This window comes from Podarcis filfolensis, assembly GCF_964270895.1.
Source record: "Podarcis filfolensis genome assembly, chromosome: 1".
In the NCBI taxonomy this organism is placed as follows: Eukaryota; Metazoa; Chordata; class Lepidosauria; order Squamata; family Lacertidae; genus Podarcis; species Podarcis filfolensis.
In genome coordinates this window covers 99923824-99945841 of record NC_139604.1, presented here as the reverse complement: position 1 = coordinate 99945841, position 22018 = coordinate 99923824, and the positions used below count along the sequence as shown (strand labels likewise).

Below are 22018 nucleotides of genomic sequence, written 5' to 3'. Positions count from 1 at the left end.
AAAAGCATCTAGGGATCTTAGTAGACCATAACATGAGTCAACAGTGTGATGCAGCAGCAGCAAAAAAGCTAATGCTATCCTAGGCTCCATCAACAGAAATATATTGTCCAGGTCAAGGGAAGTAATAGTACTGTTCTATTCTGCCTTGGTCAGACCACAGCTGGAATATTATGAGCAGTACTGGGTGCCGCAATTTAAGAAGAATATTAACAAGTTGGAACATGTACAGAGGAGGGCGACCAAGATTATCAAGGCTTGAAACTAAGCCTTATGATTCTATGATGTGGAAATGTGGCACTCAAACCATCAATGTGGCACTTGAGCCACCAATAATGAACTTGTAAAGTACAGTGGAAGACTTCAATGATTTAAAGTTCTTACTGTTGACAAAATGCAAAGTTGACAAAGTGTCACAATTCATCTTCGAAAACAACAAAATCAATATCCTCTGTTTTTTTTTTTATAATATTTTTATTTTTCCATATAAACACAATACAACAAACATAAACATACAAAAACAAAAACAAAACAAAAAACATGTATCATTTCATATCCTAATTTCATATCCTATCTTCCCCGACTTCCTCATGCCTCCCCTTTCTGTATTCCAAATTCTTATCGATTGTTCAGCAAATCTTCCCTTATTTTAATTTAAATTTAGACTATTCTTCCTTATTCTCCTTGTCTTAACCATTACTAATAGTAACCATTTACTTTCCAGTCCAACATCATTCTAACTTTCATTAACTTTGTAATATTTCTTTAAATAGTCCTTGAATTTTTTCCATTCTTCTTGCGCTGCTTCTCTTCCCTGGTTTCGGATTCTGCTCGTCATTTCTGCCAAGCCCATATAGTCTATCACCTTCATCTGCCATTCTTCCAGTGTGGGTAGTTCTTGCGTCTTCCAGTACTTCGCAATGAGTATTCTAGCTGCTGTTGTAGCATACATAAAGAAAGTTATATCCGTCTTTAACACCCCTTGGCCGACAATACCCAAGAGAAAGGCCTCTGGTTTCTTGGGGAAAGTATATTTAAATACCTTTTTAAGTTCATTATAGATCATTTCCCAGAATGCCTTAATCTTCGGGCAAGTCCACCAAAGATGAAAAAATGTACCTTCAGTTTCTTTACATTTCCAACATTTATTGTCAGGCAAATGGTAAATCTTTGCAAGCTTGACTGGGGTTATGTACCACCTATATATCATTTTCATAATGTTTTCTCTTAAGGCATTACATGCCGTAAATTTCATCCCGGTGGTCCACAACTTTTCCCAATAAAATCAATATCCTCTGAGTCATTTTTTATGCTGTCTGTTCTTTATTTTTTAAAAAAAGTACATGGAATAAGTCCAAATTTGAGTTTGTAGAATATTTTCTTTTTTCCAGTTGTAAAAGTTATTCATCACAAATTGTGTTAGCAGTTTCCACAACTAATTTTTGTTTCCCTTCTGGAACAGTTTTGTTGTCTTCAACTTCATTAAAAAAACAACTTCCTTTTCCTTAAACATTTCTCATCCCAATCTTCATTGGGGTTGATTACGTATTCCAATTCAGACATTCCTTCCATTTCATTATAAACTTCTCTCAAAGCCAGAATGGCATTGGCTCTTGCAGACCATTTTGTTTTCAATGCGAGTACTACCCATCAAGATTAATGAATATGAGTAACTTGAATCAATTACTTTCAAGGAGCCTACTTTGAGTAGGACTAGCATTGGATATAACTCTTCATTGACAGTCAGCCACATGATACATGGAATCTCTGCTATTCTTTATCAAAATGCCAAGGGGAGAAGCAAATGACTCTACCACCAACTGATAGTAATCACTGTGATGCTAAGGGAATCCAGTCAGTGGAAAGAAGGCCCTTATGAGGAGCAGTATCAGACCACATGGGATGTGCTGCCACCCTTACGGAACTATCTCTATGTTACTGAGCCTTCCAAAAAACAAGTTTAGCCTGGACCAAGATCTGCAAACTGTATCAATAATGTGTTTCAGTCCTAACCTGAAGGAATGCATCTCAGCAAAAGACAGTAATTCAATCTCCATACATATTCAGTCTTTGGCCTCTTTGTTGAGACTACTTACATGGATTGCAATTAGTGCCATAAAAAGCATATATTTCATTGTGATAGCTATGCTCAGAATTACAGATGTACAATACAAAATCATAATTAAATGGAAACGAGACAAAACAGACTCTGAAATAAGATCTGGCTACAAGGAAGTGTTGTTCTATTTACATGTCATTTTCTGTTAATGTTTCAATAAATTCTGTCGTCGCAATTGGGTTGAAGTTATAAAACATCCTGTCTGCATTCATATGGGTGAATCTCGCCTTCCCACATTAAATACATTGAATTTTTAGCCAAGTCCAAAAAGTAAGAAAAAGTACCATGCATTTCTGTTATCATTATGAGATGGTTTTTATGGTTTTATTGACAGGTTTTATTCTGTGTTTTTAGATTTTTATCTGAATTTGACCTGCCCTGAGATTGCTTGTGATGAAGGGAAGAATATCAATTTTGTAAATTATTTTTTAAAAAATTCTTTCATTTTTCAAAATACCGTCATACCTTGGTTCTCGAACGCCTTGGTATTTAGACATTTTGGCTCCCGAACACTACAAACCCAGAAGTGAATGTTCCGGTTTGCAAACATTTTTTGGAAGCCAAACGTCCGATGTGGCTTCTGCGGCTTCCAATTCAGTACAGGAAGCTCCTGCAGCCAATCAGAAGCCGCACCTTGGTTTTCGAACGGTTCTGGGAGTCAAATGGACTCTCGGAATGGATTAAGTTCTACTACCAAGGTACGACTGTATAGAGATAAAACTACATTGTGTTTAGGAAATGTTTGTTCTTTGCATAATCCTCACTTCCTTGCAATTTACATATGACACGTTTTCAAACTCAGAGTTGCAAAGAAAAAAATGAGACCACCAATATATTAATAAGATTACAATCTATGTTTCAAAACAAACCAAATGTATATGTGCTACTGATAATAGATTTAATTCAGCTAGCAGCCTGATACCTGATGTAGGAACTCTAAGAAACCAAAAAAATCACTGTAGTTTTGAAAGCAGTGGTTAAAATCAGTGCAGTTCTGAAAGGCTCAGTCTGCCATCTTGATTCAAAATGGTGTCCAATTGTATCCAAACACAGATAAAAAATGGCTTCTTCCACTGAGACTGCTATCTATAGAATTGGGAAAGAATTGATTTTTGCTGATCCCTCTGCAACTTCCTATGCTCCTCCGCAAATCTGCTTCAGCAAATGCTTTGGAGCAGCATGTCAGGTGGACATCGTCCTCTTTCTATGCTCCTGCCGATGGAAACATGCAGATGGGGAGAGATATAACCCTGCTTTAAGTCATTTACATACTGCCCACACTTGTATATTATTTACTACAAAGCTCGATGACTAAGTTCTTTAGCGACGAAACATTGGATTACTGGAACAACATCCAAGCAATGAACCACTGGTATATCACAAGTAGACTCTTTATTACTGTGTTTGCAATTGTTCAAGATATAACTGATTTTGGAAAGAGAAGAAATGAGCACTGAACCACTGATATATTACAAGTGATCTCTTTATTTACTGTGTTTGCTATTGTTTAAGAAAAAAACTATTTGGGAAAGAAATTACTTTTGCCATTTTTATGGACGTTTATTTAATTTTTTTTACAGATAGTTGTCTTGGTGATATTATCTTGTGTCGATTGCAGTAGCCATTGTTTCACCACCCTGTTCATTGTTTTATTGTTATACCAGGTGGGAAACTAGGCTGTTTCTGTATTAGCAATGCAGCATATTAATTTTAGGAGGCAAAAATGGGACATATTTATTAGACTCCTATCATGCGACATCCTGAAATTTCCTACTTCTCAAGTCTTCAAATATTCCGCATCACATAAGATACAGGCTGAATGAGGCTGCCTTCAAAGAGTGTCAGTATCAATTCTGCACTTTGGCCAAGATGCCTGCTAACGGTGCTGTGCCCTTTTGCCTTCTAGGCGACCTTTGTCCTTTCAGTTTTGATGAAACTGGCATCCAAATGTGCATCCTGTGGTGAAACAGGCTGTATGCTTTCTTTAGGCCGCCAGTTCATTCATAAGATTTATTTTTTAAAAAACCCTTATTATGATGACCCGGTCCCAGACAGAATCAATGCTGATTCCATGGAAACTGAACATGGCATTTCAAGTTGAATGTATGAAATGAAATGAAATGATGATACCTCCCAAACTCATCCACAAAATACTGGAGTTTTGAGACATTATAATAAATTGGTCTATTATTATTATTATTATTATTATTATTATTTATATATCGCCCTATACTTGGGGGTCTCAGGGCGGTTCACATAATAAAATCAAGACATAAAACGAAAAAACACCCAAAAAATATAAAACAACAACCCAATATGGGCCCCCCCAAAAAAACACGTTTAAAAACGGCATAGGAGGTCTAAATGAGGGGTGGGCAGAAGGTAGGCTGAGATATAGGTAGAGCTCTGGATGATCTGCAGCCAGTCAGTGAGGGTTTCTGATTCTAAGTTGTTTAACTATATATATTTAGTTAATGGCAATGGCAACATTTGAAAAGCTTTCCCCGTCTCAGTTAAGTTGCTCAGAAAGAATGCTCAGCGGGGTTAGCAAGAAGAGGATCCTTGTGTGAAAGAACTTGCAAGCTTCACTTTGGTACTGAATACAAATTCGTGGGCTGTGAATATGCTCAGAGGCACCCTGTTCTTTACTTGTTAACATATGTCCACTCTTATTTTGCAGTTGGTGCTGGCTGGTACACCTCACTCAACATTCTAGCAAGAAAAGGAGGTAAATTCTGCAAAGGTAAAGTCTGCCCAAATCTCTGAATTTAAGGAAGTTTTTAATATTTAATGCTGTATTGTTTTTAACACTTGATTGGAAGCCACCCAGAGTGGCTGGGGAAACTCAGCCAGATGGGTGGGGTATAAATAATAAATAATTATTATTATTATTATTATTATTATTATTATTATTATTATTAATGGCTTAACTTCAAGTTGATGGAGCTAAACATGGATGTAGCTCTTGCTCCACCCCCTCTGTCTCTCTCTCTCTTTGCTTTTGCAAATCACACACTACCCTTCCTTCACTGAGCTTCATATAACGTACATCACATATTGTCTACACAGTTCTGGGAGCAGGGATAGAGAGCCCCAGTGTATTACTGCTTGCCTTTCCATATTTGAACATAGGAAAGAACTTCATTCTGCATTCCAAGCATTCAGCCCAGAACAGTCCTGGCAGCAGCTCACAAACATTCCAGGCACAGACTCCAGGGTAGGGAGCTAGATCTGGATGGCAGGCCACATCCAGAAATTCCCCCATCCCATGGGAAACTTTAACACGTTCAGGCCAAAAGAAGAAAGGAGGAACCAGCAGTGCTTCTGAGCGTGCCCTCAATTCTTCCTTTCCAGGCAAGCAAAAGGCATGATCACAAGTCAAGTGCACATGACAGCCAAGGAGGCTGCAGAGCAGGACCAGTGAGTGGCGTGGCCTGGGCATGGATATGGACAGGGAAGGTTGTAGGGGCAGGATAAAGATGCCTGGAGGTCTGCATTTGGCCTCCAGGCTGAGCTTCCCCATCTCTGTATGGATGTATTCGAAACCAGCAATATGAATAGCACCAACATCAAATGTTAAAGAAAGATTCTGCAGTCTAACAGGCTAAACCTGTTTCAGTGTATCTGAAGACGTGTGCATTGCACACGAAAGCTCATACCAATAACAAACTTAGTTGGTCTCTAAGGTGCTACTGAAAGGAATTTTTAATTTTTTTAAATTTATTTTGTTTCGACTACGGCAGACCAACACAGCTACCTATCAGTCTTCAAGCCACCTCTTTCCAGATCTGGAATTCTAAAACCATATTTATATACTCTGTGTGTGTGTGTGCGCGCGCGCACACACAGAATCAAGTGGTAAATATTTTCCTGCTGTATGCTACACCAAAATGCAGGTGGAGTTTGCATGTTTGGAAAAGTTCCTGCAAAAAGGAAATTCTCCTTGCACTCAAGGAGAAGACTATGTCAATTCTTTCTCCTTGGCATGTTAGTGTTCTACGTGCAGAAAGCTGTCGAACATCGAATCCCCACCTGCTGCCTAAAGACCAGGAAGTGATATACTAATTTATTCTGCTGATGGTACAAACCAACCTGATGTGGTGTGTGGACGAGGTTCACTGGAAGTGCTCTGAAAATATGTTTGGCCTTTAAAGGAAAGAGAATGTGCATTGTGATTCTTCATTGACTCAGTTCTTTGAACTGAGATTTCCCAGTTGTGATGCTGATTCCTAGACTCATAATGAATGTGTGACAGATCATGGCGGCCTTGAAAAAAATTTGGAGTCAGAATAAGAAATGCAATTTTAAAATACACCCTTTAAAATATTTAAATAAGCAATACAATTAGCCAAGCACTTAGGGTTTATTAGCTACAGCAAGTAAAATTAATAAGTAAATTCAGCTAAAAATGATTATGTGTCACAGTATATGGTTTTTACATTGACATTTCACATAATCTGACTTTGCTGGAGGAGAAATCACTCATCTGTTAAAATTACTTTTAAAAACCTGTCAAAATTGGAAAACCTGCTGTCAAAAATATGATGAGAAAAGTTAAAAATGGTAAAGTATGTTGTCTTAAAGGGGAAAAAACACATTACCTTTAGAATGGAAAACCTTGATATGGCCTCATTATACTCTAAAAAGTATATTTTTCTACACCTAGAAAATGGTGGGTGCACGCACCATTTAAAAAAAGGAACATAACAATGTAATACTCTCAGATCTAAGAGAGGTCAAACTAGATCTCTAAGCTCTTGTTGAATGTCAGTATTTCATGGATGGAGACTTAATTCACTAGCAATCTTTGGGCAGCTGCTTTAAAGACCTTGCAATGGGCTTTCTCGATATCTTCCAAATAAATGATTGTTACTGTTATTTATTCATCACCTTCTACATATATCCCCATGTGATATATAAAATGTAACAAAAACTGCTCATAAAACAGTTATAAACAGCACAAAAAAACAGAAAATGAATTTGTAAACAATACACACCCATGACAGAAACCTATTAATCCAACTGAAGAAGCTTGACTGAACAAAAATATCTTCATTTGCTTCTAGAAATGAGAAATAGTCGTAGCCTGTTGTATCTCAACAGAAATACCATTCCACAGAACAGGAGCAGCCACACTGAGAGAAAGCGCTGCTCTGAGTTACCATAGAGTGAGTTTCTGATATCTTTGGAACTTGAAGGAGAAGCTCTGCTGCAAACTGCAGTGATCTACAAAGTATATAAGGCAAGGGTGGGGAATCTTTTTGATCCAGTGAACTAAATCTTTATTTCCCCCCTACCCCCCCCCACATACACCCTGTGGGCCAGCTTTGACAGTGGATTATTGCAATACACTAACACAAGGGTAGCCCCACATAGTGTGCATAGTAGTAATCCACCTTGGAGGTTACCAGTGCATGGACAACTGAGGTCAAGCTAACCCAGTCTAGGAACACCATAACTATCTTCACAATAGTGGTAGAACTGGATAGGTACATAGGAAGCTGCCTTACACCAAGTCAGACTAATGGTCCATTTAGCTCAGTATTGTCTACATTGACTGGCTGGAGCTCTCCAGAATTTCTGACACAGGTCTCTCCCATTCCTACCTGGAAATGCTGACGACTGAACCTGGGACCTTCTGTATGCAATGCAACTGCTCTACCACTGAGCTATGTCACTTCCCAATCCAGGTGCACCCCCAAACCATGCACCTGCATAACTAGGGAGAGTTATCTTTCTATAATTTTTATTTATTTCTAAGTCTTCTTTCAGCCTACCATTCCTTCATGTAGTTCAGGAGGGTCTTTGTATCCCCTCCCATTTTATCTTGACAATAACCCCCTGGTGATTGTTAGGCTGTGCATCGTGGCTGAGCTCCAGATCAGCTCAAATCACTACAAATAGTTTCGACTCTGTGGTGATTTGTAACTACCTCAGCCTGATCCAGATTCAGTACAAAATGAAGAAAAATGGGTACAATACAGCCTGATTCAGTTCAGGATTCAGACAAATCGGTTGTGAAGTCCCACTAACTCCATCTGTTTTCACAAGGCAATAGCAAACACTCTGCTAAATTGGAAAGAAACTCATCTGATTTCATGAAGCTCCACTAAGTATCATAACTAAATCACTTAGCCTGGTTACTTTTTACAAACACCCCTTAATGATTTGCAGCAATCTGAAATGAAATGAAACAAATGAAGAGCACAGAAGAGCTGAGAATAGTTTTCATTTCCCAAGTCATCCCATTAGCCTCATTAAAGGCGATTTTATGTTTCTCTAGATGGTTCTCTTGATTTTGATAGCAACATATCCAGGATGTAAAGATTTGCTTGCATGCCTGTCAGGAGTGTAGGAAGTGTGAGGCAGAACCCCACCTCATAAGACTCCATTCACTAAATGATGCTTCCCATATGTGCAAACTATTAATAGTCCAGAATCTTGAAGAGAAAAAACTGATCTGAAGTAAAGACTGGAACAGAATAGTATTCAGGGACCTCGTTCAAGGGATCATCATACAACTCCCATTGTCAGTTATGGAAGACAAAGATCCACAAATAGACATGATCTCACAGTTCACAATAAAAAAAAGCTGAGCTGAAATCTTCTGTCCCTCCGCAGATTTAGTTTTTACTAGTGCTTCCAGGGCTCACAGATCATTGCTTCATTGCTTGCAGATGAGATTCAGCCTGTGTGTTCTGCAAAAGAGACAATTGACAACATTATTTACTGACAACAGGAAAGTGTTGCCTTTGAAAGACTCCTTTCTTAAACACGCCTCTTTAACGGCTTTCAAAACAATACAATTGATTCAGAAATAAATACGTGTGGATCTTTATGTTGACCAGTTCTCTGAAGCCAGAGATGGATGACACAAAGCCAATCTCCTATGCTACAGAAAAGTGGGATCTATGCCCGTGAGATCCTGAACACTAAGCAGCCACTGTGTTTGATCATCCTGTGATGAACATGTGTCCACAGGATGAACTAGTCATCTGACTGGCAGCTATGTGTGCTGCATTCGGCTCAGATTGGCTTATTCTAAATCTGATTGCAGGCTCCAGCTGCTCAAGAAATTGTGGTTGCCAAAGTCTATTCATACAGAGTTCAGCACATCTGGTTGGCAGTGAAGCATCTTTCTCAGCCTGTGGCATGGGTAATATGGCAGAAAATCAACATGCGTTCACCAAAAAAAAACCTAGCTCAGAGGACAAAGACTAGTATCTTAAATTGTGTGATTAGAGCTTTCCTACACCCTCCTCTGCGCTCCCTGAAAATGTAATGTTGCAGTTTGGGGAACCCTTCATAACAGCATAGGTTCAGATGTGAGGATCTGAAGCTAGAGGAGGAAAGTGTGGGACAGTTGCACATGCAGAATTGTGGTGTGTGCAGGATCATGCCTTAGTCCAAATCAATGTCAAAAATTTTGCTATGGAGCCCTTCAGTCTTCATCTGCTTTCTGGGTAGTAGGCTTCTCAGATGCCTCCTAAATCCTGTATTTCAGTTTCCAGGTGATGGAAATGGCATGCCTAGGATGAGATTAGGTGTTACTTTTGGAACGGTGGTGATCTGGACTCAATGTTCTCACATGACCAGTTTGTTCACCATGGACTAGGTATGTGACAGAAATTTGTTTTCACCATATTGAGGAGTTAGTTGACCTGATCTGCACCTCCTGCACCACTGTGCAGATGAGAATGTAGTTTCCCAGCTTACTCTGCATTTCTCTGAATTTTCATTTTGCAGTCCTTGGGTTTTACAAGGTGGTCCAAGGGCTGCCTTTGAAGTCTGAAGGCTTTCTTTCCACTGGTAAAAGCTGCTGCAAACTACTAGAAAGCCCAGCTGCTGCAGCAGCCAGCACACTGGCATTAAAAATGTGGCTGCAAGGGACTGGGATATGATTACATCGGGCATGTCCAAAGTCCGTTTTGGAGGCCTAATCCGGCCCACCAATCGGTTTAATCTGGCCTCTGTGGCAGTTTATTTTCTGGGGTAAAATCCTATAAAAAACCTCAACAACTTCAATCCTAAAAACAGCTCAACAACTTTGGGGTAAAATCATTTTAAAAAGCTCAACAACTTCAATCCTAAAAAAAAAGGTTGGCCCTTTGGTCGGCCCTCACGGCCCTTCACTTCATCAAATCTGGCCCTCTTTGAAAAACGTTTGGACACCACTGGATTACATAGTGTCTCCCAGAGACTTGGATATAAAAAGATGACTGAAAGATAGCTGCTATCTGTGTAAAGGAAGAGCAAATTTCAAAGGAATCCCTAGCACCACCTTATAAAATTGTGAATAATGGTGGGTGGGTGTCTGTGTAAAAAAAGAGGAAGGTCTAAAAATGTAAGTGGCAAAGACAAGCAAAAAATGGAACAGCATAGACTGAGGGAAAAATATAGTTGAAAGTGACACAGGTTGGAACCTGATTCATCCATCCATGCATCTCTACCATGAACAATCTATAGTCTGGGCTTGAACGGGTGTCAACTAGTGAATGAGATTTTCTCATGTCAATGCTCAGGATTAAAATTCATAGGGACCATTTGCAGTCCACTTGCTCAGACTGTTAGGGATTCTATTCACTGGAATAAGTGGTTTGTGAACTGCAGTCTTCCAAAGCTGCTTCAGATCTTTGTCTGTATGCAGCTCCCAAGTGAATGAATTTTTGAAACAGTGATCAATATTAGAGCTTTCTAATTACACTCTCCATTAACCTTCTATCAGTCATGCACTGGATCCATACACCACAATCCTAAAGAAGTATATGGACATTTCTTAAGGTCTTGAGGGTTCAGATTCACTCTTCATGTCCAATGTGGTTATTTAATTATGCAAACAATAGAAAATGCATCCCCATTTTATCAGAACATCTGATTAGATGGCTGTTTTAAATGTCCTCCATGACTATAAGGTAAATTAGTTGCACTGTGTTCCAAATTAACTAGCTTAAATGAAGACTCACGGGATAATTTAGAGAATTCTGTACGCTTGTGCTTCCAAACTCTGCAGTTACATTTTTTTGCGATGAATGTCACCTCTGTAACATTATGAAGAGTGGTGTAGTGAAGAAGACATTGGGGGAGGGGTGCAGCTTTTTTTGAGCAGGAACAATGATGTCATCTGCCGGAGTTTCAGGGTAATGAATAAATCCTTCTTGCTGTGTCAAGTGAATGATCTGATCATGACACTTTCGAGTTTTACTATTATTTGTGACAGATTAGAACAGAGGAAGTCAGAGAATGAAGAAAATAATCAAGCAGAGGATACGTCTTTCCATTTCTTTGATGGTGTTCCTTCTTCACACTAGCAGTCTAAATAGTAGCAGTTCTTTTCAGACTGTTTACATTTCCAGTTAAAAGCCAAATGTACTGCAGCTGGCTGAAGATCTTTTGTTCAAGCTTTTTAAATCTGAGCCTATATAGTCAGAAGTAAGCACCAGTGAAACCAGTGGAGCTTCCTCAGAGGCAATTTATACACAGGAGTGTAGCATTATGCCACAGGCATTATAAACTAGGTATTATGCTCTTTGACGAGGTAGCACTCGTGTGTGTGTGTGTGTGTGTGTGTGTGTGTGTGTGTGTGTGTGTTTTACACCCACCCCTCATATAAAATAAATCAATATAGTTTCCTTGATTTCTGGACTCTCCTTGGGGGTCAGTTGTGCCCTTGGAGACTACTCCATGAGTGCCTGAACTCCAGATTTTACCACTGCACCACTGATTATGAACGTGAACACTTCTTATTCATATGACAACATAAATGAAGAACCAGCCTCTTATATTTAACTGTATTTCAAATAACAGCCCGATTCAGGCCAATCCTTTGAGTCGCCAGAATATTTGCTTTCAGTCCTGCTTCATTCATCTCACAATTCATTACGGTCTCAGTGTTTTCCATTGATTTAAATTGATGAGCTTTGGCATGAAATAGAGACTGTTCCTTGTAACGCCAAAGTAAAACAGTTTAAAATCAAGTCATGTTAAATTACCCCTAAGAGTACAGATGATTTCGTTATTTGTTAACTTAATTGTTCTCCAGCCCAAGTGAAATGTGCTGTATGCAAATTAAATAATACCAAGTGTCAGCACTTTAGAGAAATGCTTGTTTAGTTTCCATTGAGGATGTGTGTGTGTGTGTGTGTGTGTGTGTGTTTGCCTCCATTTTCTTCATTTGTTTTGCACGGATATTTGTCTCCACGCTTCCCAGCACAAATATAGTTACAAGGCGCACACAACCCCCTCCGATTCCTGTTGGCAAAGCTGGACTAGCTATCAGCAAGCCAATAATGAACGGTGGTAAAATATTTATATTATACTTTACTGAGAAAGTGGACTGAGTTTTCTGTTTCATTCCTATGTGAAAGAGGCTGTACACAGCGACATACTTCTGTCTGGAAAATGAGTGGATAGAATTCTAAACGCTATAGTAACTTATCTCCTAGCTATCAGCCACTGGAAAATAATTAATAAAAATAGAAAGCCTTTTACTAGTTCCAGTGGAAGAAATTTTAACTGAGGGTACACAGTGCAGTAATTAGTAGAATCTCACATTCAATGTCATTGGACACTCGTCTGGTAGATCAAACACTGGTGTATGTGGCCTACTTATTTGGTCCTGGGCTCATAATTTTCAATAACAGTGCTGTTCTTGCTGAGGGGGTGGTGGTCTTAAGCCACCAGAGTACTGTGAAGTATGGTGATGTTCAAGTACAACACTGTGTTTATGTAGTCCCCAAAGTGTATCAAAGCTCAGATCCACAGAAATAAAAGAAAAGTCAAACAAAACAAGCATTAGACTGCGTAAAATAAGGTATGGACAAGGCAAACAGGTGAGGCATTGTTTAGGTGGCTAAGGTAGATCAGTATCTGTACTTGCAAGCCAGGAATTTTGCCCGCTTTCCTCTGGCACTATGCAGATCATCTTACGGCCTGCAGACAGACTGTCGCCTAAATCCAACTGACAGGCAACCTATTTCACCCCTGCAAAAGGGGGAAAATCATACCCATCTTCACTCCTGTTGTGCACAAGAAAATAAAGCATATGTGCCGATTTTAAATCGGTCCAAGGCAAATCTGTAAAATGACATCCTTGGAGAACCGCTTGGGTTTTATGAAGATAAATGCATGTTCAAATTAAACCAGGCTTTCTTTTCTCGTTACTGCTGTGATGTATCTGTTTTGGAATAGACTGCTTTAGTGACAGACACACATTGTCAGGACTAGAAATTATTTCTAAGCCACGTGCTTTCCCCTCTACACACAATTCACTTGAATGTTGACAAATGAACTTATTGTGATAAGATTGCATTGAAGTCGTATGACCTCATTCGTCAGACAAAATATATCACTGAAATTCATTACAAACACACACACACTTTTTAAAGGTTCTTGGTCCACTTGGCTCTTCTTTCACTTTCAGATCATGGTAGAATTTCAACTAGTAAATCTACCTTTTTTTCTCTATTTACAATAAAATTGTGAGAATGTCAGCATGAAGCCCCTATTGAAGGGCATGTGGTACCCCATCCCAACCCTAAATTTACATGAAGTCAGGGTAGGGTAGGAGAGCAAAAGTGAAGGCAGCTTGCACAACAGCAGTGGACATGGCATGGGAGCAAGAAGAGAGGAACAGTGAAAGGGGGAAGTGGTGGTTTAAAACAATGACCATAGTACTTGAGTTAAGTACTATGGGATATTTTTATATCTCTCACATGAGGAATGGAAGAGGAAGAAGTTTGAGTACAACCGAATTGTACATGCATTCCAAGTGTGGTTGCATCACAGATTTGTATAAAGCCATTATGGCCTTGGTAGGGTTACCAGACATCCCCGTTTCCCGGGGATAGTCCCCAGATTTGCAAATAAGTCACCGGTCAAATTCTGTCCCCGGAATGTCCCCGGATTTCATCTAATGTCCCCAGGAAATGCAGCCGTGGCAGTCTCAGCAGCCTGGAGCAGTTGGCTCTGGCTGGCTTCAGGAGCTGCTCGGAAGTCCCCATATGATGGTGGTGCAGGGGCTCTAAGATGCAGCCTCCACCTTCCCTGACCCCAGCAACTAAGCTATGAAGGGAGGCTTCATGCTGCCTATCAGAGCAGCCTCCCAACTCCTACTTGCATAAAAGCAGGGTCGGCGTGGGGATCTCTCAGCTGTGAAGAGAGGCTTCACGCTGCCTATCAGAGCTTGTGTGCAAGCAGGAGAGGGCAGGGATCTCTCACTTAGGCAATGGGAAGCCTCCCTTCCCAGCTGAGGAATGCCCGCCCCCTCCTGCTTGCACGCAAGTAGGAATGGGATTGGGGCTGCTCCGATGGGAAGGGAGGCATCACACTGCCCGAGCCTCACCGCCGCCTCTCTTGGCCCTCCTTCTCTGCCTTCCATGCCTGACCCACCACACATCACTTCCCCACCACCAGGACCGAAGAACCAACAACTCAGGGACTGCCCAGACTCATGGAGAAAGGAGATAGAAGCCTCGGAGGAAGGGGAAACGTGGCGGTTGAGGTCAAGGCAGCGGCCACTCCTCTGCCACCGCCATCGCTGCAGAATCAACGTCCCAAACGTGTAGTTTTTAATTAATTAATTAAAGTGTCCCTGGATTCATTGAAAAAAAAAATCTGGTAACCTTACATTGGTAGTTTTATTTTTGACTCTTTACCTATTAATTCCTAACTTGGAGGTTGCATTTCTTTTTCTCTCACTGGCTAAGTGATTTCATTGAACCATGTACCATGGCCTAATAATTCTTATCTAGTCAGCCAACACCAGTTCAGGCTCCATCAGGATTTATGTGCCTGTATGTGTGCAGTTAGGATGCTTTTCCCCAATGTGCATTACTTTACACTTATTTATAGTGAACCATATTTACCATTTTCGTGCCCATTCACTCAGTTTGGAGAGATTCTTTCTGAGCCCCTCACAACAACAACTCCCCTTATCTTTTACCACCCAGGATAATTTAATGTCATCAGCAAACTTGGGTACCTTACTTGGTCACTCTTAACTCCAGGGGTGGTATTCAGTGCTGTAGCTGCATTGAATTCAACAAAACATCTGTGAAACTTCATCTCCTGTCTCCTTTACACAATGATAGCTTAAAATATTTGCTAGCACAGTGTCACAAAACATGTTATTATGATGGCAATGGAAAAATAGGAGCTAGATCAATGGTTTAGGATTGTGATCGAAAGTATTCTAATTTAGTTCCGTTATGAACAAATACAATATGTCAAAGAAATGCTTGTCAAAAGGCAAAGCTCACTGCAGTAAACCAGTAAAATGTCTCCCACAGTTCTCAGTAATTCACAACAGGTGCATTGGATACCCATTTTATTTGAGTTGGAGGAAAGGGTCCTGCATACAGATACAGACCTTCTAAGCAGCTCTAGTCCTAGTACAGTGGTACCTCGGGTTAAGAACTTAATTCATTCTGGAGGTCTGTTCTTAACCTGAAACTGTTCTTAACCTGAAGCACCACTTTAGCTAATGGGGCCTCCTGCTGCCGCTGTGCCGCCGCTACACGATTTCTGTTCTCATCCTGAAGCAAAGTTCTTAACCTGAGATAATATTTCTGGGTTAGCGGAACCTGTAACCTGAAGCGTATGTAACCTGAAGCGTATGTAACCCGGGGTACCACTGTACTGTATATTTCAACCACAATTTCGCATTTAGTGTGCTTTGTGTGAGGTTTTGGGGTTTTTTTTTCTAAATGGGTATTTGAACCAGGGTCTCCTCAGTCTTAGGCCACATTTCCCCAAGGAATCCTAGGAACTGGAGTTTGTTAAGACTGCTGGGAATTGTGGCTCTGTTAGGTGTGAACTACTGTTCCCAGGATTCTTTGGGAGAAGCCAAATGCTTTAAACATGCTTTAAATGTATGGTGTGGGTGTAACCCTAGTCCAATACTCTAACCAGTGCACCACACTGTCGGTGCTATACTGGTGATTTCTGTTTTAATAAATGTAAATCCATAGACAAAAAATAAATCTTTTGGCAGTTTTAATACAGTCATTTACTCATCTCTTTGTGTGTATTCCCACCCCCTCCCCCTGAAATATTTCATTGGAAAGCAATGGTTATAAGTTGATGCAAAGAATTTGAAGATCAACCATGGAGCTCTATTTTAAAGGTGGAAAAACATGCTGCTTTAATCTCTAGAGTGTAAAGGTCACCTTTGTAGGCAAATGCATATCACATCTCTGAATAATGAGAACAAGTGCTCAGTTCCTCTGAGGAACAACGCAAGTTACAGATGTTGTAATCATTATTTTCTGCTTTACCTCTCGTTATGGCAGAGGAAATGTAATTTACTTGTCAGATTGAAATGTTTGATATAAATCTTTATCTTTCCTTTCAAACAAGTTTTTCTGAAACATTATATTATAAACAACTGGCATGTTTAATTAAACAACTATTTTATTCCCAGCAGAACAAAAGGCTATGATTATATTAATTTAGTACTAGGACCTGTGACCAAATCTGAAAGAAAACACGTTCAGCTCCACAAGGTATGATTAGCTTAATTCTGAAACAAGACATGTGACAGGAATTTTAACCAAATATTGCGAACCTGTTCCTTATTTTTATTATTATTTTAAAAATACAATTCAGGGTGCAGGGCAGTATTAAGATAGCTCAAACATAACTTTCTCTTTTAATTATCACTTCTAATATTTAATTGGTTGTCAATTAAAACAAAGGCTTATTGTGACAGGGAGAATGTATCTTAAGTAAATTGGTGCAACTTTAATAAATTATTGTAACCCATATGCACAATCTAGTCAGAATTTAGCACTTGGGATCACATTGAATTTTGTGAGAAAGTTCTGCCTTTTCTTAAATTGTTGCCTTTGGAATCAACGGGGGCTTCAGGGGGGCTTAACTTTGGCTAGACCAAGTGCACCACTACCTTATTTTGCAGAAAGCATGGGAAATACACGAGCCACCCTCCGATAATCCTGCCTACTCTACCCTGGATCTTATTGTACTGAGCAGGAAGGTTTGAAGATGGAGTTTAAGTGCCTTCAACTTCCCAGCAATTAAGAACCCTGAATGATTGGGGTTTTCGAGCTATGGATAGGCTCGTACATGCACTTAATCAAATGTATTTACAATCCCCCTTCAGACCTTTCTGCTCAGTGGGGGGGGGGGGAGTTGATGGGCATTGCCATTCCAATAGTGTGTGTGTGTGTGTGCCATGTCATGTGATCGATTATGTGGGGTGGGGCTTGCTGCAGCCCCCAAATATTTTATTCAAGTTGGCACGCCTGTAGGCAGATATGTTGAAGGCTGGGCTTGGGGATGTGGCCCCACAGCCCTCTTCCTGTGCTCACAGTAGATGCTTGATAAGACTAATGCTGGCTGACATGTTGCGTAAACAGCCATAAAATCAGCATAAAACCATTTCAATCAATAGTAAAAACAGGTCCAACAGACATTATTTTAAAAGTAGAGATTTTCAAACATCTAGTGGTTGTTGTTGTTTTTGTAACTTTCACGGACCAATCTCAGTGCACACAATCATCACGATAACCCACCATCCAAAAGTGATGAGAGGTTGGCCAATGAATCTCTTTGTGCAGGAAGTTCCACAAGGAGACGGTGGCTTCTTTAATTAGTATCACAGTCCTAGATAGAGCCAGGGAACCCTGCAGAACATCACAGGCTACTCAACATGCTGCCGTATGCAAGAGCACATAGACCACAATTTTAGAAAGATGTCCATGAATCTGTCCACTGCTCTTTCACTGCTGTGTACACATCCAGGCATCCAATTGATGACTGACACCTGCTCTGGATGAACTGATTGCCTTTTGGAAAGGATAGGAGCCTAATTACACTCTTTGGAACATGGTGCCCCGAGAGATACAAGTGTCACCCATCCCACTTACTTGCGACCCCACACAGTGCTGAGAAACACATAAATAATTCAATTCAAATCCAAAAATGGTGGGAAAGAGCTGGAGAGAGTCCTTGCGGCTTGAGAGGAGACACTCCCTGGAGGCCGAAGTGGATGTCAGTGAGGGTGGAGGAAGCTCCAAGGAGACCAGAGGCACAGCAAGGCTTTGTTTATGCTGCTTAGCTTCCCCACCTAACAGCAGCCGCTTTCCAGTTCATCCTCCAGCCTCCACCTAGCCTGAGAGCTTCAGTTCTAGTTGTGAATATTTTTGTATACAGTATTTTTTTTGTAGGTATTTGAGAGAGATCGGCAGAGAGGGTGTTTAAAAGTTGTTTAGAGGGTGTTCCTCACTTCACACAATATCACTCATGTGTGTAGGGGCCAAGAACGTAACCCCCATGTAAATTAGGGGATGCTTTATAGTACACAACAGCAAAATAAATAGGAGTACCTTGATGGTTTATGTCACAATGTTGCTTGCATGAGGGTTTGGTTTCAGGTTTCTGTATTAGTTGAACTTGTAAATGGTTTTATTGAATTGCTGATTTATATTACGTGCTTCTTCTAGAGTCCCAGTGAGACTAGTTTACATAGGATATGGTGTGTGGTGTGTGTGTGTGTGTGTGTGTGTGTGTGTTTTACAAAAAGTTAACAAAATTGAAAACCAGTATCAGGAGTAGCCAGTGGAACAGGGATGCACCACAGACTTGGCCTCCCAGTGTGAGTATTGTTGCAACTCCCACTCAACATTGCACATGATTAGCTTCTGTGGACCACCTTTATCAGTGGTCACCTTCCAAAGGCATACCAGTAACTCCTTTGCCAGAGAGAGTGTTTGGGAGGGAAAGGGAGGGAGGCTGGCTTGCTCATGCCTCTAGAATGCTAAATCTGAGTCCCTTTATATCAGAGATGGTGAATTTGTGGCCCTGCAGGTGTTGCTGGTCTCCAAAACCCATTAGCCACAGCCAACATAGCCAATAGTCAGAGGTGATGAGAGTTGTCACTAGTCCCACCTCCTGCATGACCAGCTTTAATCATGACTCATCTCTTCCTAAACTCTTCTTCCACCCCATTCCTCTTTTAGAGATACACATTTGGGTAAATACATTTCATGTGCTCACTGTTAACTTTGATATTTGTTTCCTTCAGATGTATGATAGCTATCTTAGATGGTCAGGCAGATGGATAAATCCTATCTATGCGCACTGTATTGAACACACTGCTATGATTATCATGAGCTATATTTTAAAAATGGCAATGGGTTTTCTTTATTTTAACATGAACGCAACCAGTCACATTGAACTCCATGCAGAGAACCTGCCTCCCAGCAGCCCTATGTACAATCTGTTGGATTTATGGAGTTGCACTCATCATTGCAGAAGTGTGGAAGACGCTCGTGTTTCACAAAGAGAACTTAATCATAAATTACCTGGTAAGAAAGCTACCAATCTGTCTTATCTGTTTTATGTTGCTCTTGTTTTTACACTATGCAAAGCAAACATTAAGAATTTAGGTCTTCATGTCCCATTCCAATAATTAACGAGAAACAAGAAGCTGTTAAAATAAACATTCATTGAGTTTTGATCCTAATTATCTCTGTTTATTTTTGTTTATTTAGGTGAGCAGATGAAATATTTTTGATCCAGATGTGACAATTTTAGAGCTGCCATTTACTTTGCAGAGATCATGGGATGCTGTTGTTGTTGTTGTTGCTTTTATCACATTCCCCTGAGTATGTTCATGTTTGCAGTTTCATTATAAACCAGTAGTTGAGAAAACATGTCAGATGCTAAGCACTAAACCCACTATATAGCAGCATGGAGGAAAATTAGAATGATTTTTTTTTAAGGGAATGGTCTTTAAACCAAGCTCCTGGAAATCTGAAATGATTCCCTAACGAAAGATGACATCATGACCAATGCAAGTGAAAAGAACTACCACAATTTAGCAGCAGAACAGATGACAGAAGCAAAACAATTTCTACATCTGTGTGTGTGTGTGTGTAATACATATTTTATGGCTTTTATGCTCTGCTCCTAAATAAGTCCTACTGATCTCTATTAAGCCAACCTTAATGTAATGGCAGAGCTAAATAATAATAATAATAATAATAATAATAATAATAATAATAATAATACCCCGCCCATCTATCTGGCTGGGCTTCCCCAGCCACTCTGGGCGGCTTCCAAAAAAATATTAAAATACTTTAATACATCAAACATTAAAAGCTTCCCTAAACAGGGCTGCCTTCAGATGTCTACTAAAAGTCTGGTAGTTGTTGTTCTCTTTGACATCTGGTGGGAGGGTGTTCCACAGGGAGGGCGCCACTACCGAGAAGGCCCTCTGCCTGGTTCCCTGTAACTACATGTTGCAAGGCAAACATAGAACTGCTTGACATGCAAAAGGTCCCACTTTCGATCCTGGCATCTCCAGGTAGGACTGGAAGATAACCCCATCTAAAATCCTAGAGAGCTGCTGCCAGTCAGTGTAGACAATACTGAGCTAGATGGTCTGATGGCAGAAGGCAGTGGGGTCCTATGTTCCTGTGTTCTTATCTCTCTGTAGGAATGGGGTCCTTTGAAAGTAAGAGTTACCAGGCATGAAAGGGTTATTGCTAGTTTCCCATTTCTTTTTTCTCAGCATTCTGAACAGAGATCTAGGTAGTATTTCTTTATATATTGGTCTCCTCCTCACAAATGTTATCCTCATAGCAACCTGGTGAGCTAGGCTGAAAGTGGGCTGAGAGGAGATCAGCTTCCATCTGTTTCCTAGGTCCCCCCTCTAAGTACTATACACCACCGCTTTTCCAGCTGCATGTCAAGCCATCAAGCACAATTGTTTTTAAGATGTCTCAGACAGATTTATCATTGAATGGTCTATATTGTTAATCCCAAATATTGGAAGGTTACAGGGAAAAAATGCTTAAGGGGAGTGATTTGTTGAGACCAGGCATATATGAGGCATTCAGAGGATGTGATACTGCCCAGAAGATCAAAATTGTGAAGATGGTTCCCACCACATAGAAAGCTGAATACCTACTCTGAGGGAAAATGGAGAGGTGGGGAAGAATATATGTCACTTTGAGCCCTTTGGAGAAAAGGTGGGATATAAATCTAATAATGAATAATGAATAAAATCTCTATATAAATGAGGCATATTTAGATTTCTAGCTCAAAACCCATGATCAAAACATTTCACAGCTGCAGGCTATACACAAGCAGAGAGTGATGCAAATGACGTTATGTGCTGGATTGGATAAGTGTGAGACACACATGGCTCAACAGTGCCCAGATATGGATATCTGAAAAAGCAGACACACTATATTGGCATTGCAGCATTCTATCCTTTCATGGGTTTTAATAGTCATTGGGTTGGGAACTGGAGGGCTCCAGTGCCAGCCTGGAACAGGTCACTGTTAGCAGGAAGTGAGCTGTGTCACAAATGCTCAAATAAATTGCATTGTTCCAGAGTGACAAATCAATAATCTTAACAAGTGGGATATGAACCCAAATGTTGGAGAGCATAATAGTCCTGTCATGTTCCAGCCAGCCATACTTTCTTCCACATTTCTCCATCCTCTCATCTGGCATAACATTCTCCCCTGCCCCAAACAAGGAGTCAGCATTCCGTAACCACTGAACACATGCCGTCCCCCCACAAGTAATTTTTAGTCTCCCTCTGCCTTAGCATTGTTTTCATTCAGACTCCACAAAGATAGTTCCCTCCTGTGCTGTGCTATGGTAGTGCTACTTTGACTACATAAGCACACAAGCCTGAACATCAGAAATGGATGCTTTGTTTAATGAAATGTGTCCTCTCCAAAAGCTTAGACAAGACTTCGTATCTTCACGGCTCATACATCTGTTTCAAGGTAGCCAAATGTTTCTGAAGGAGTTTGTTGATGAATTATAGAGTTACGGCTCAGTGGCATCCATGTGGTTATGTGTGCTTAACTCTGTGTTGCCATAATACGTGTAAAGTAATGCATTTTTTGCATGCTTCATGATGGT

The 22018-nt window shown here is 40.3% G+C and overlaps 1 protein-coding gene across 3 annotated transcripts in view; it reads right to left on the bottom strand.

Moving 5' to 3' along the window:
- Positions 1 to 6810: 6810 nt before the first annotated feature.
- The window catches only part of FOXG1 (forkhead box G1), a 53309-nt gene continuing 38101 nt past the window's right edge, over positions 6811 to 22018 (bottom strand). For all 3 annotated transcript variants that reach the window (XR_014550637.1, XR_014550640.1, XM_083624102.1), the window contains one exon: positions 6811 to 8814. The gene's annotated coding sequence lies outside the window, so the exon portion shown is untranslated. The remainder of the gene's footprint in view (positions 8815 to 22018) is intronic.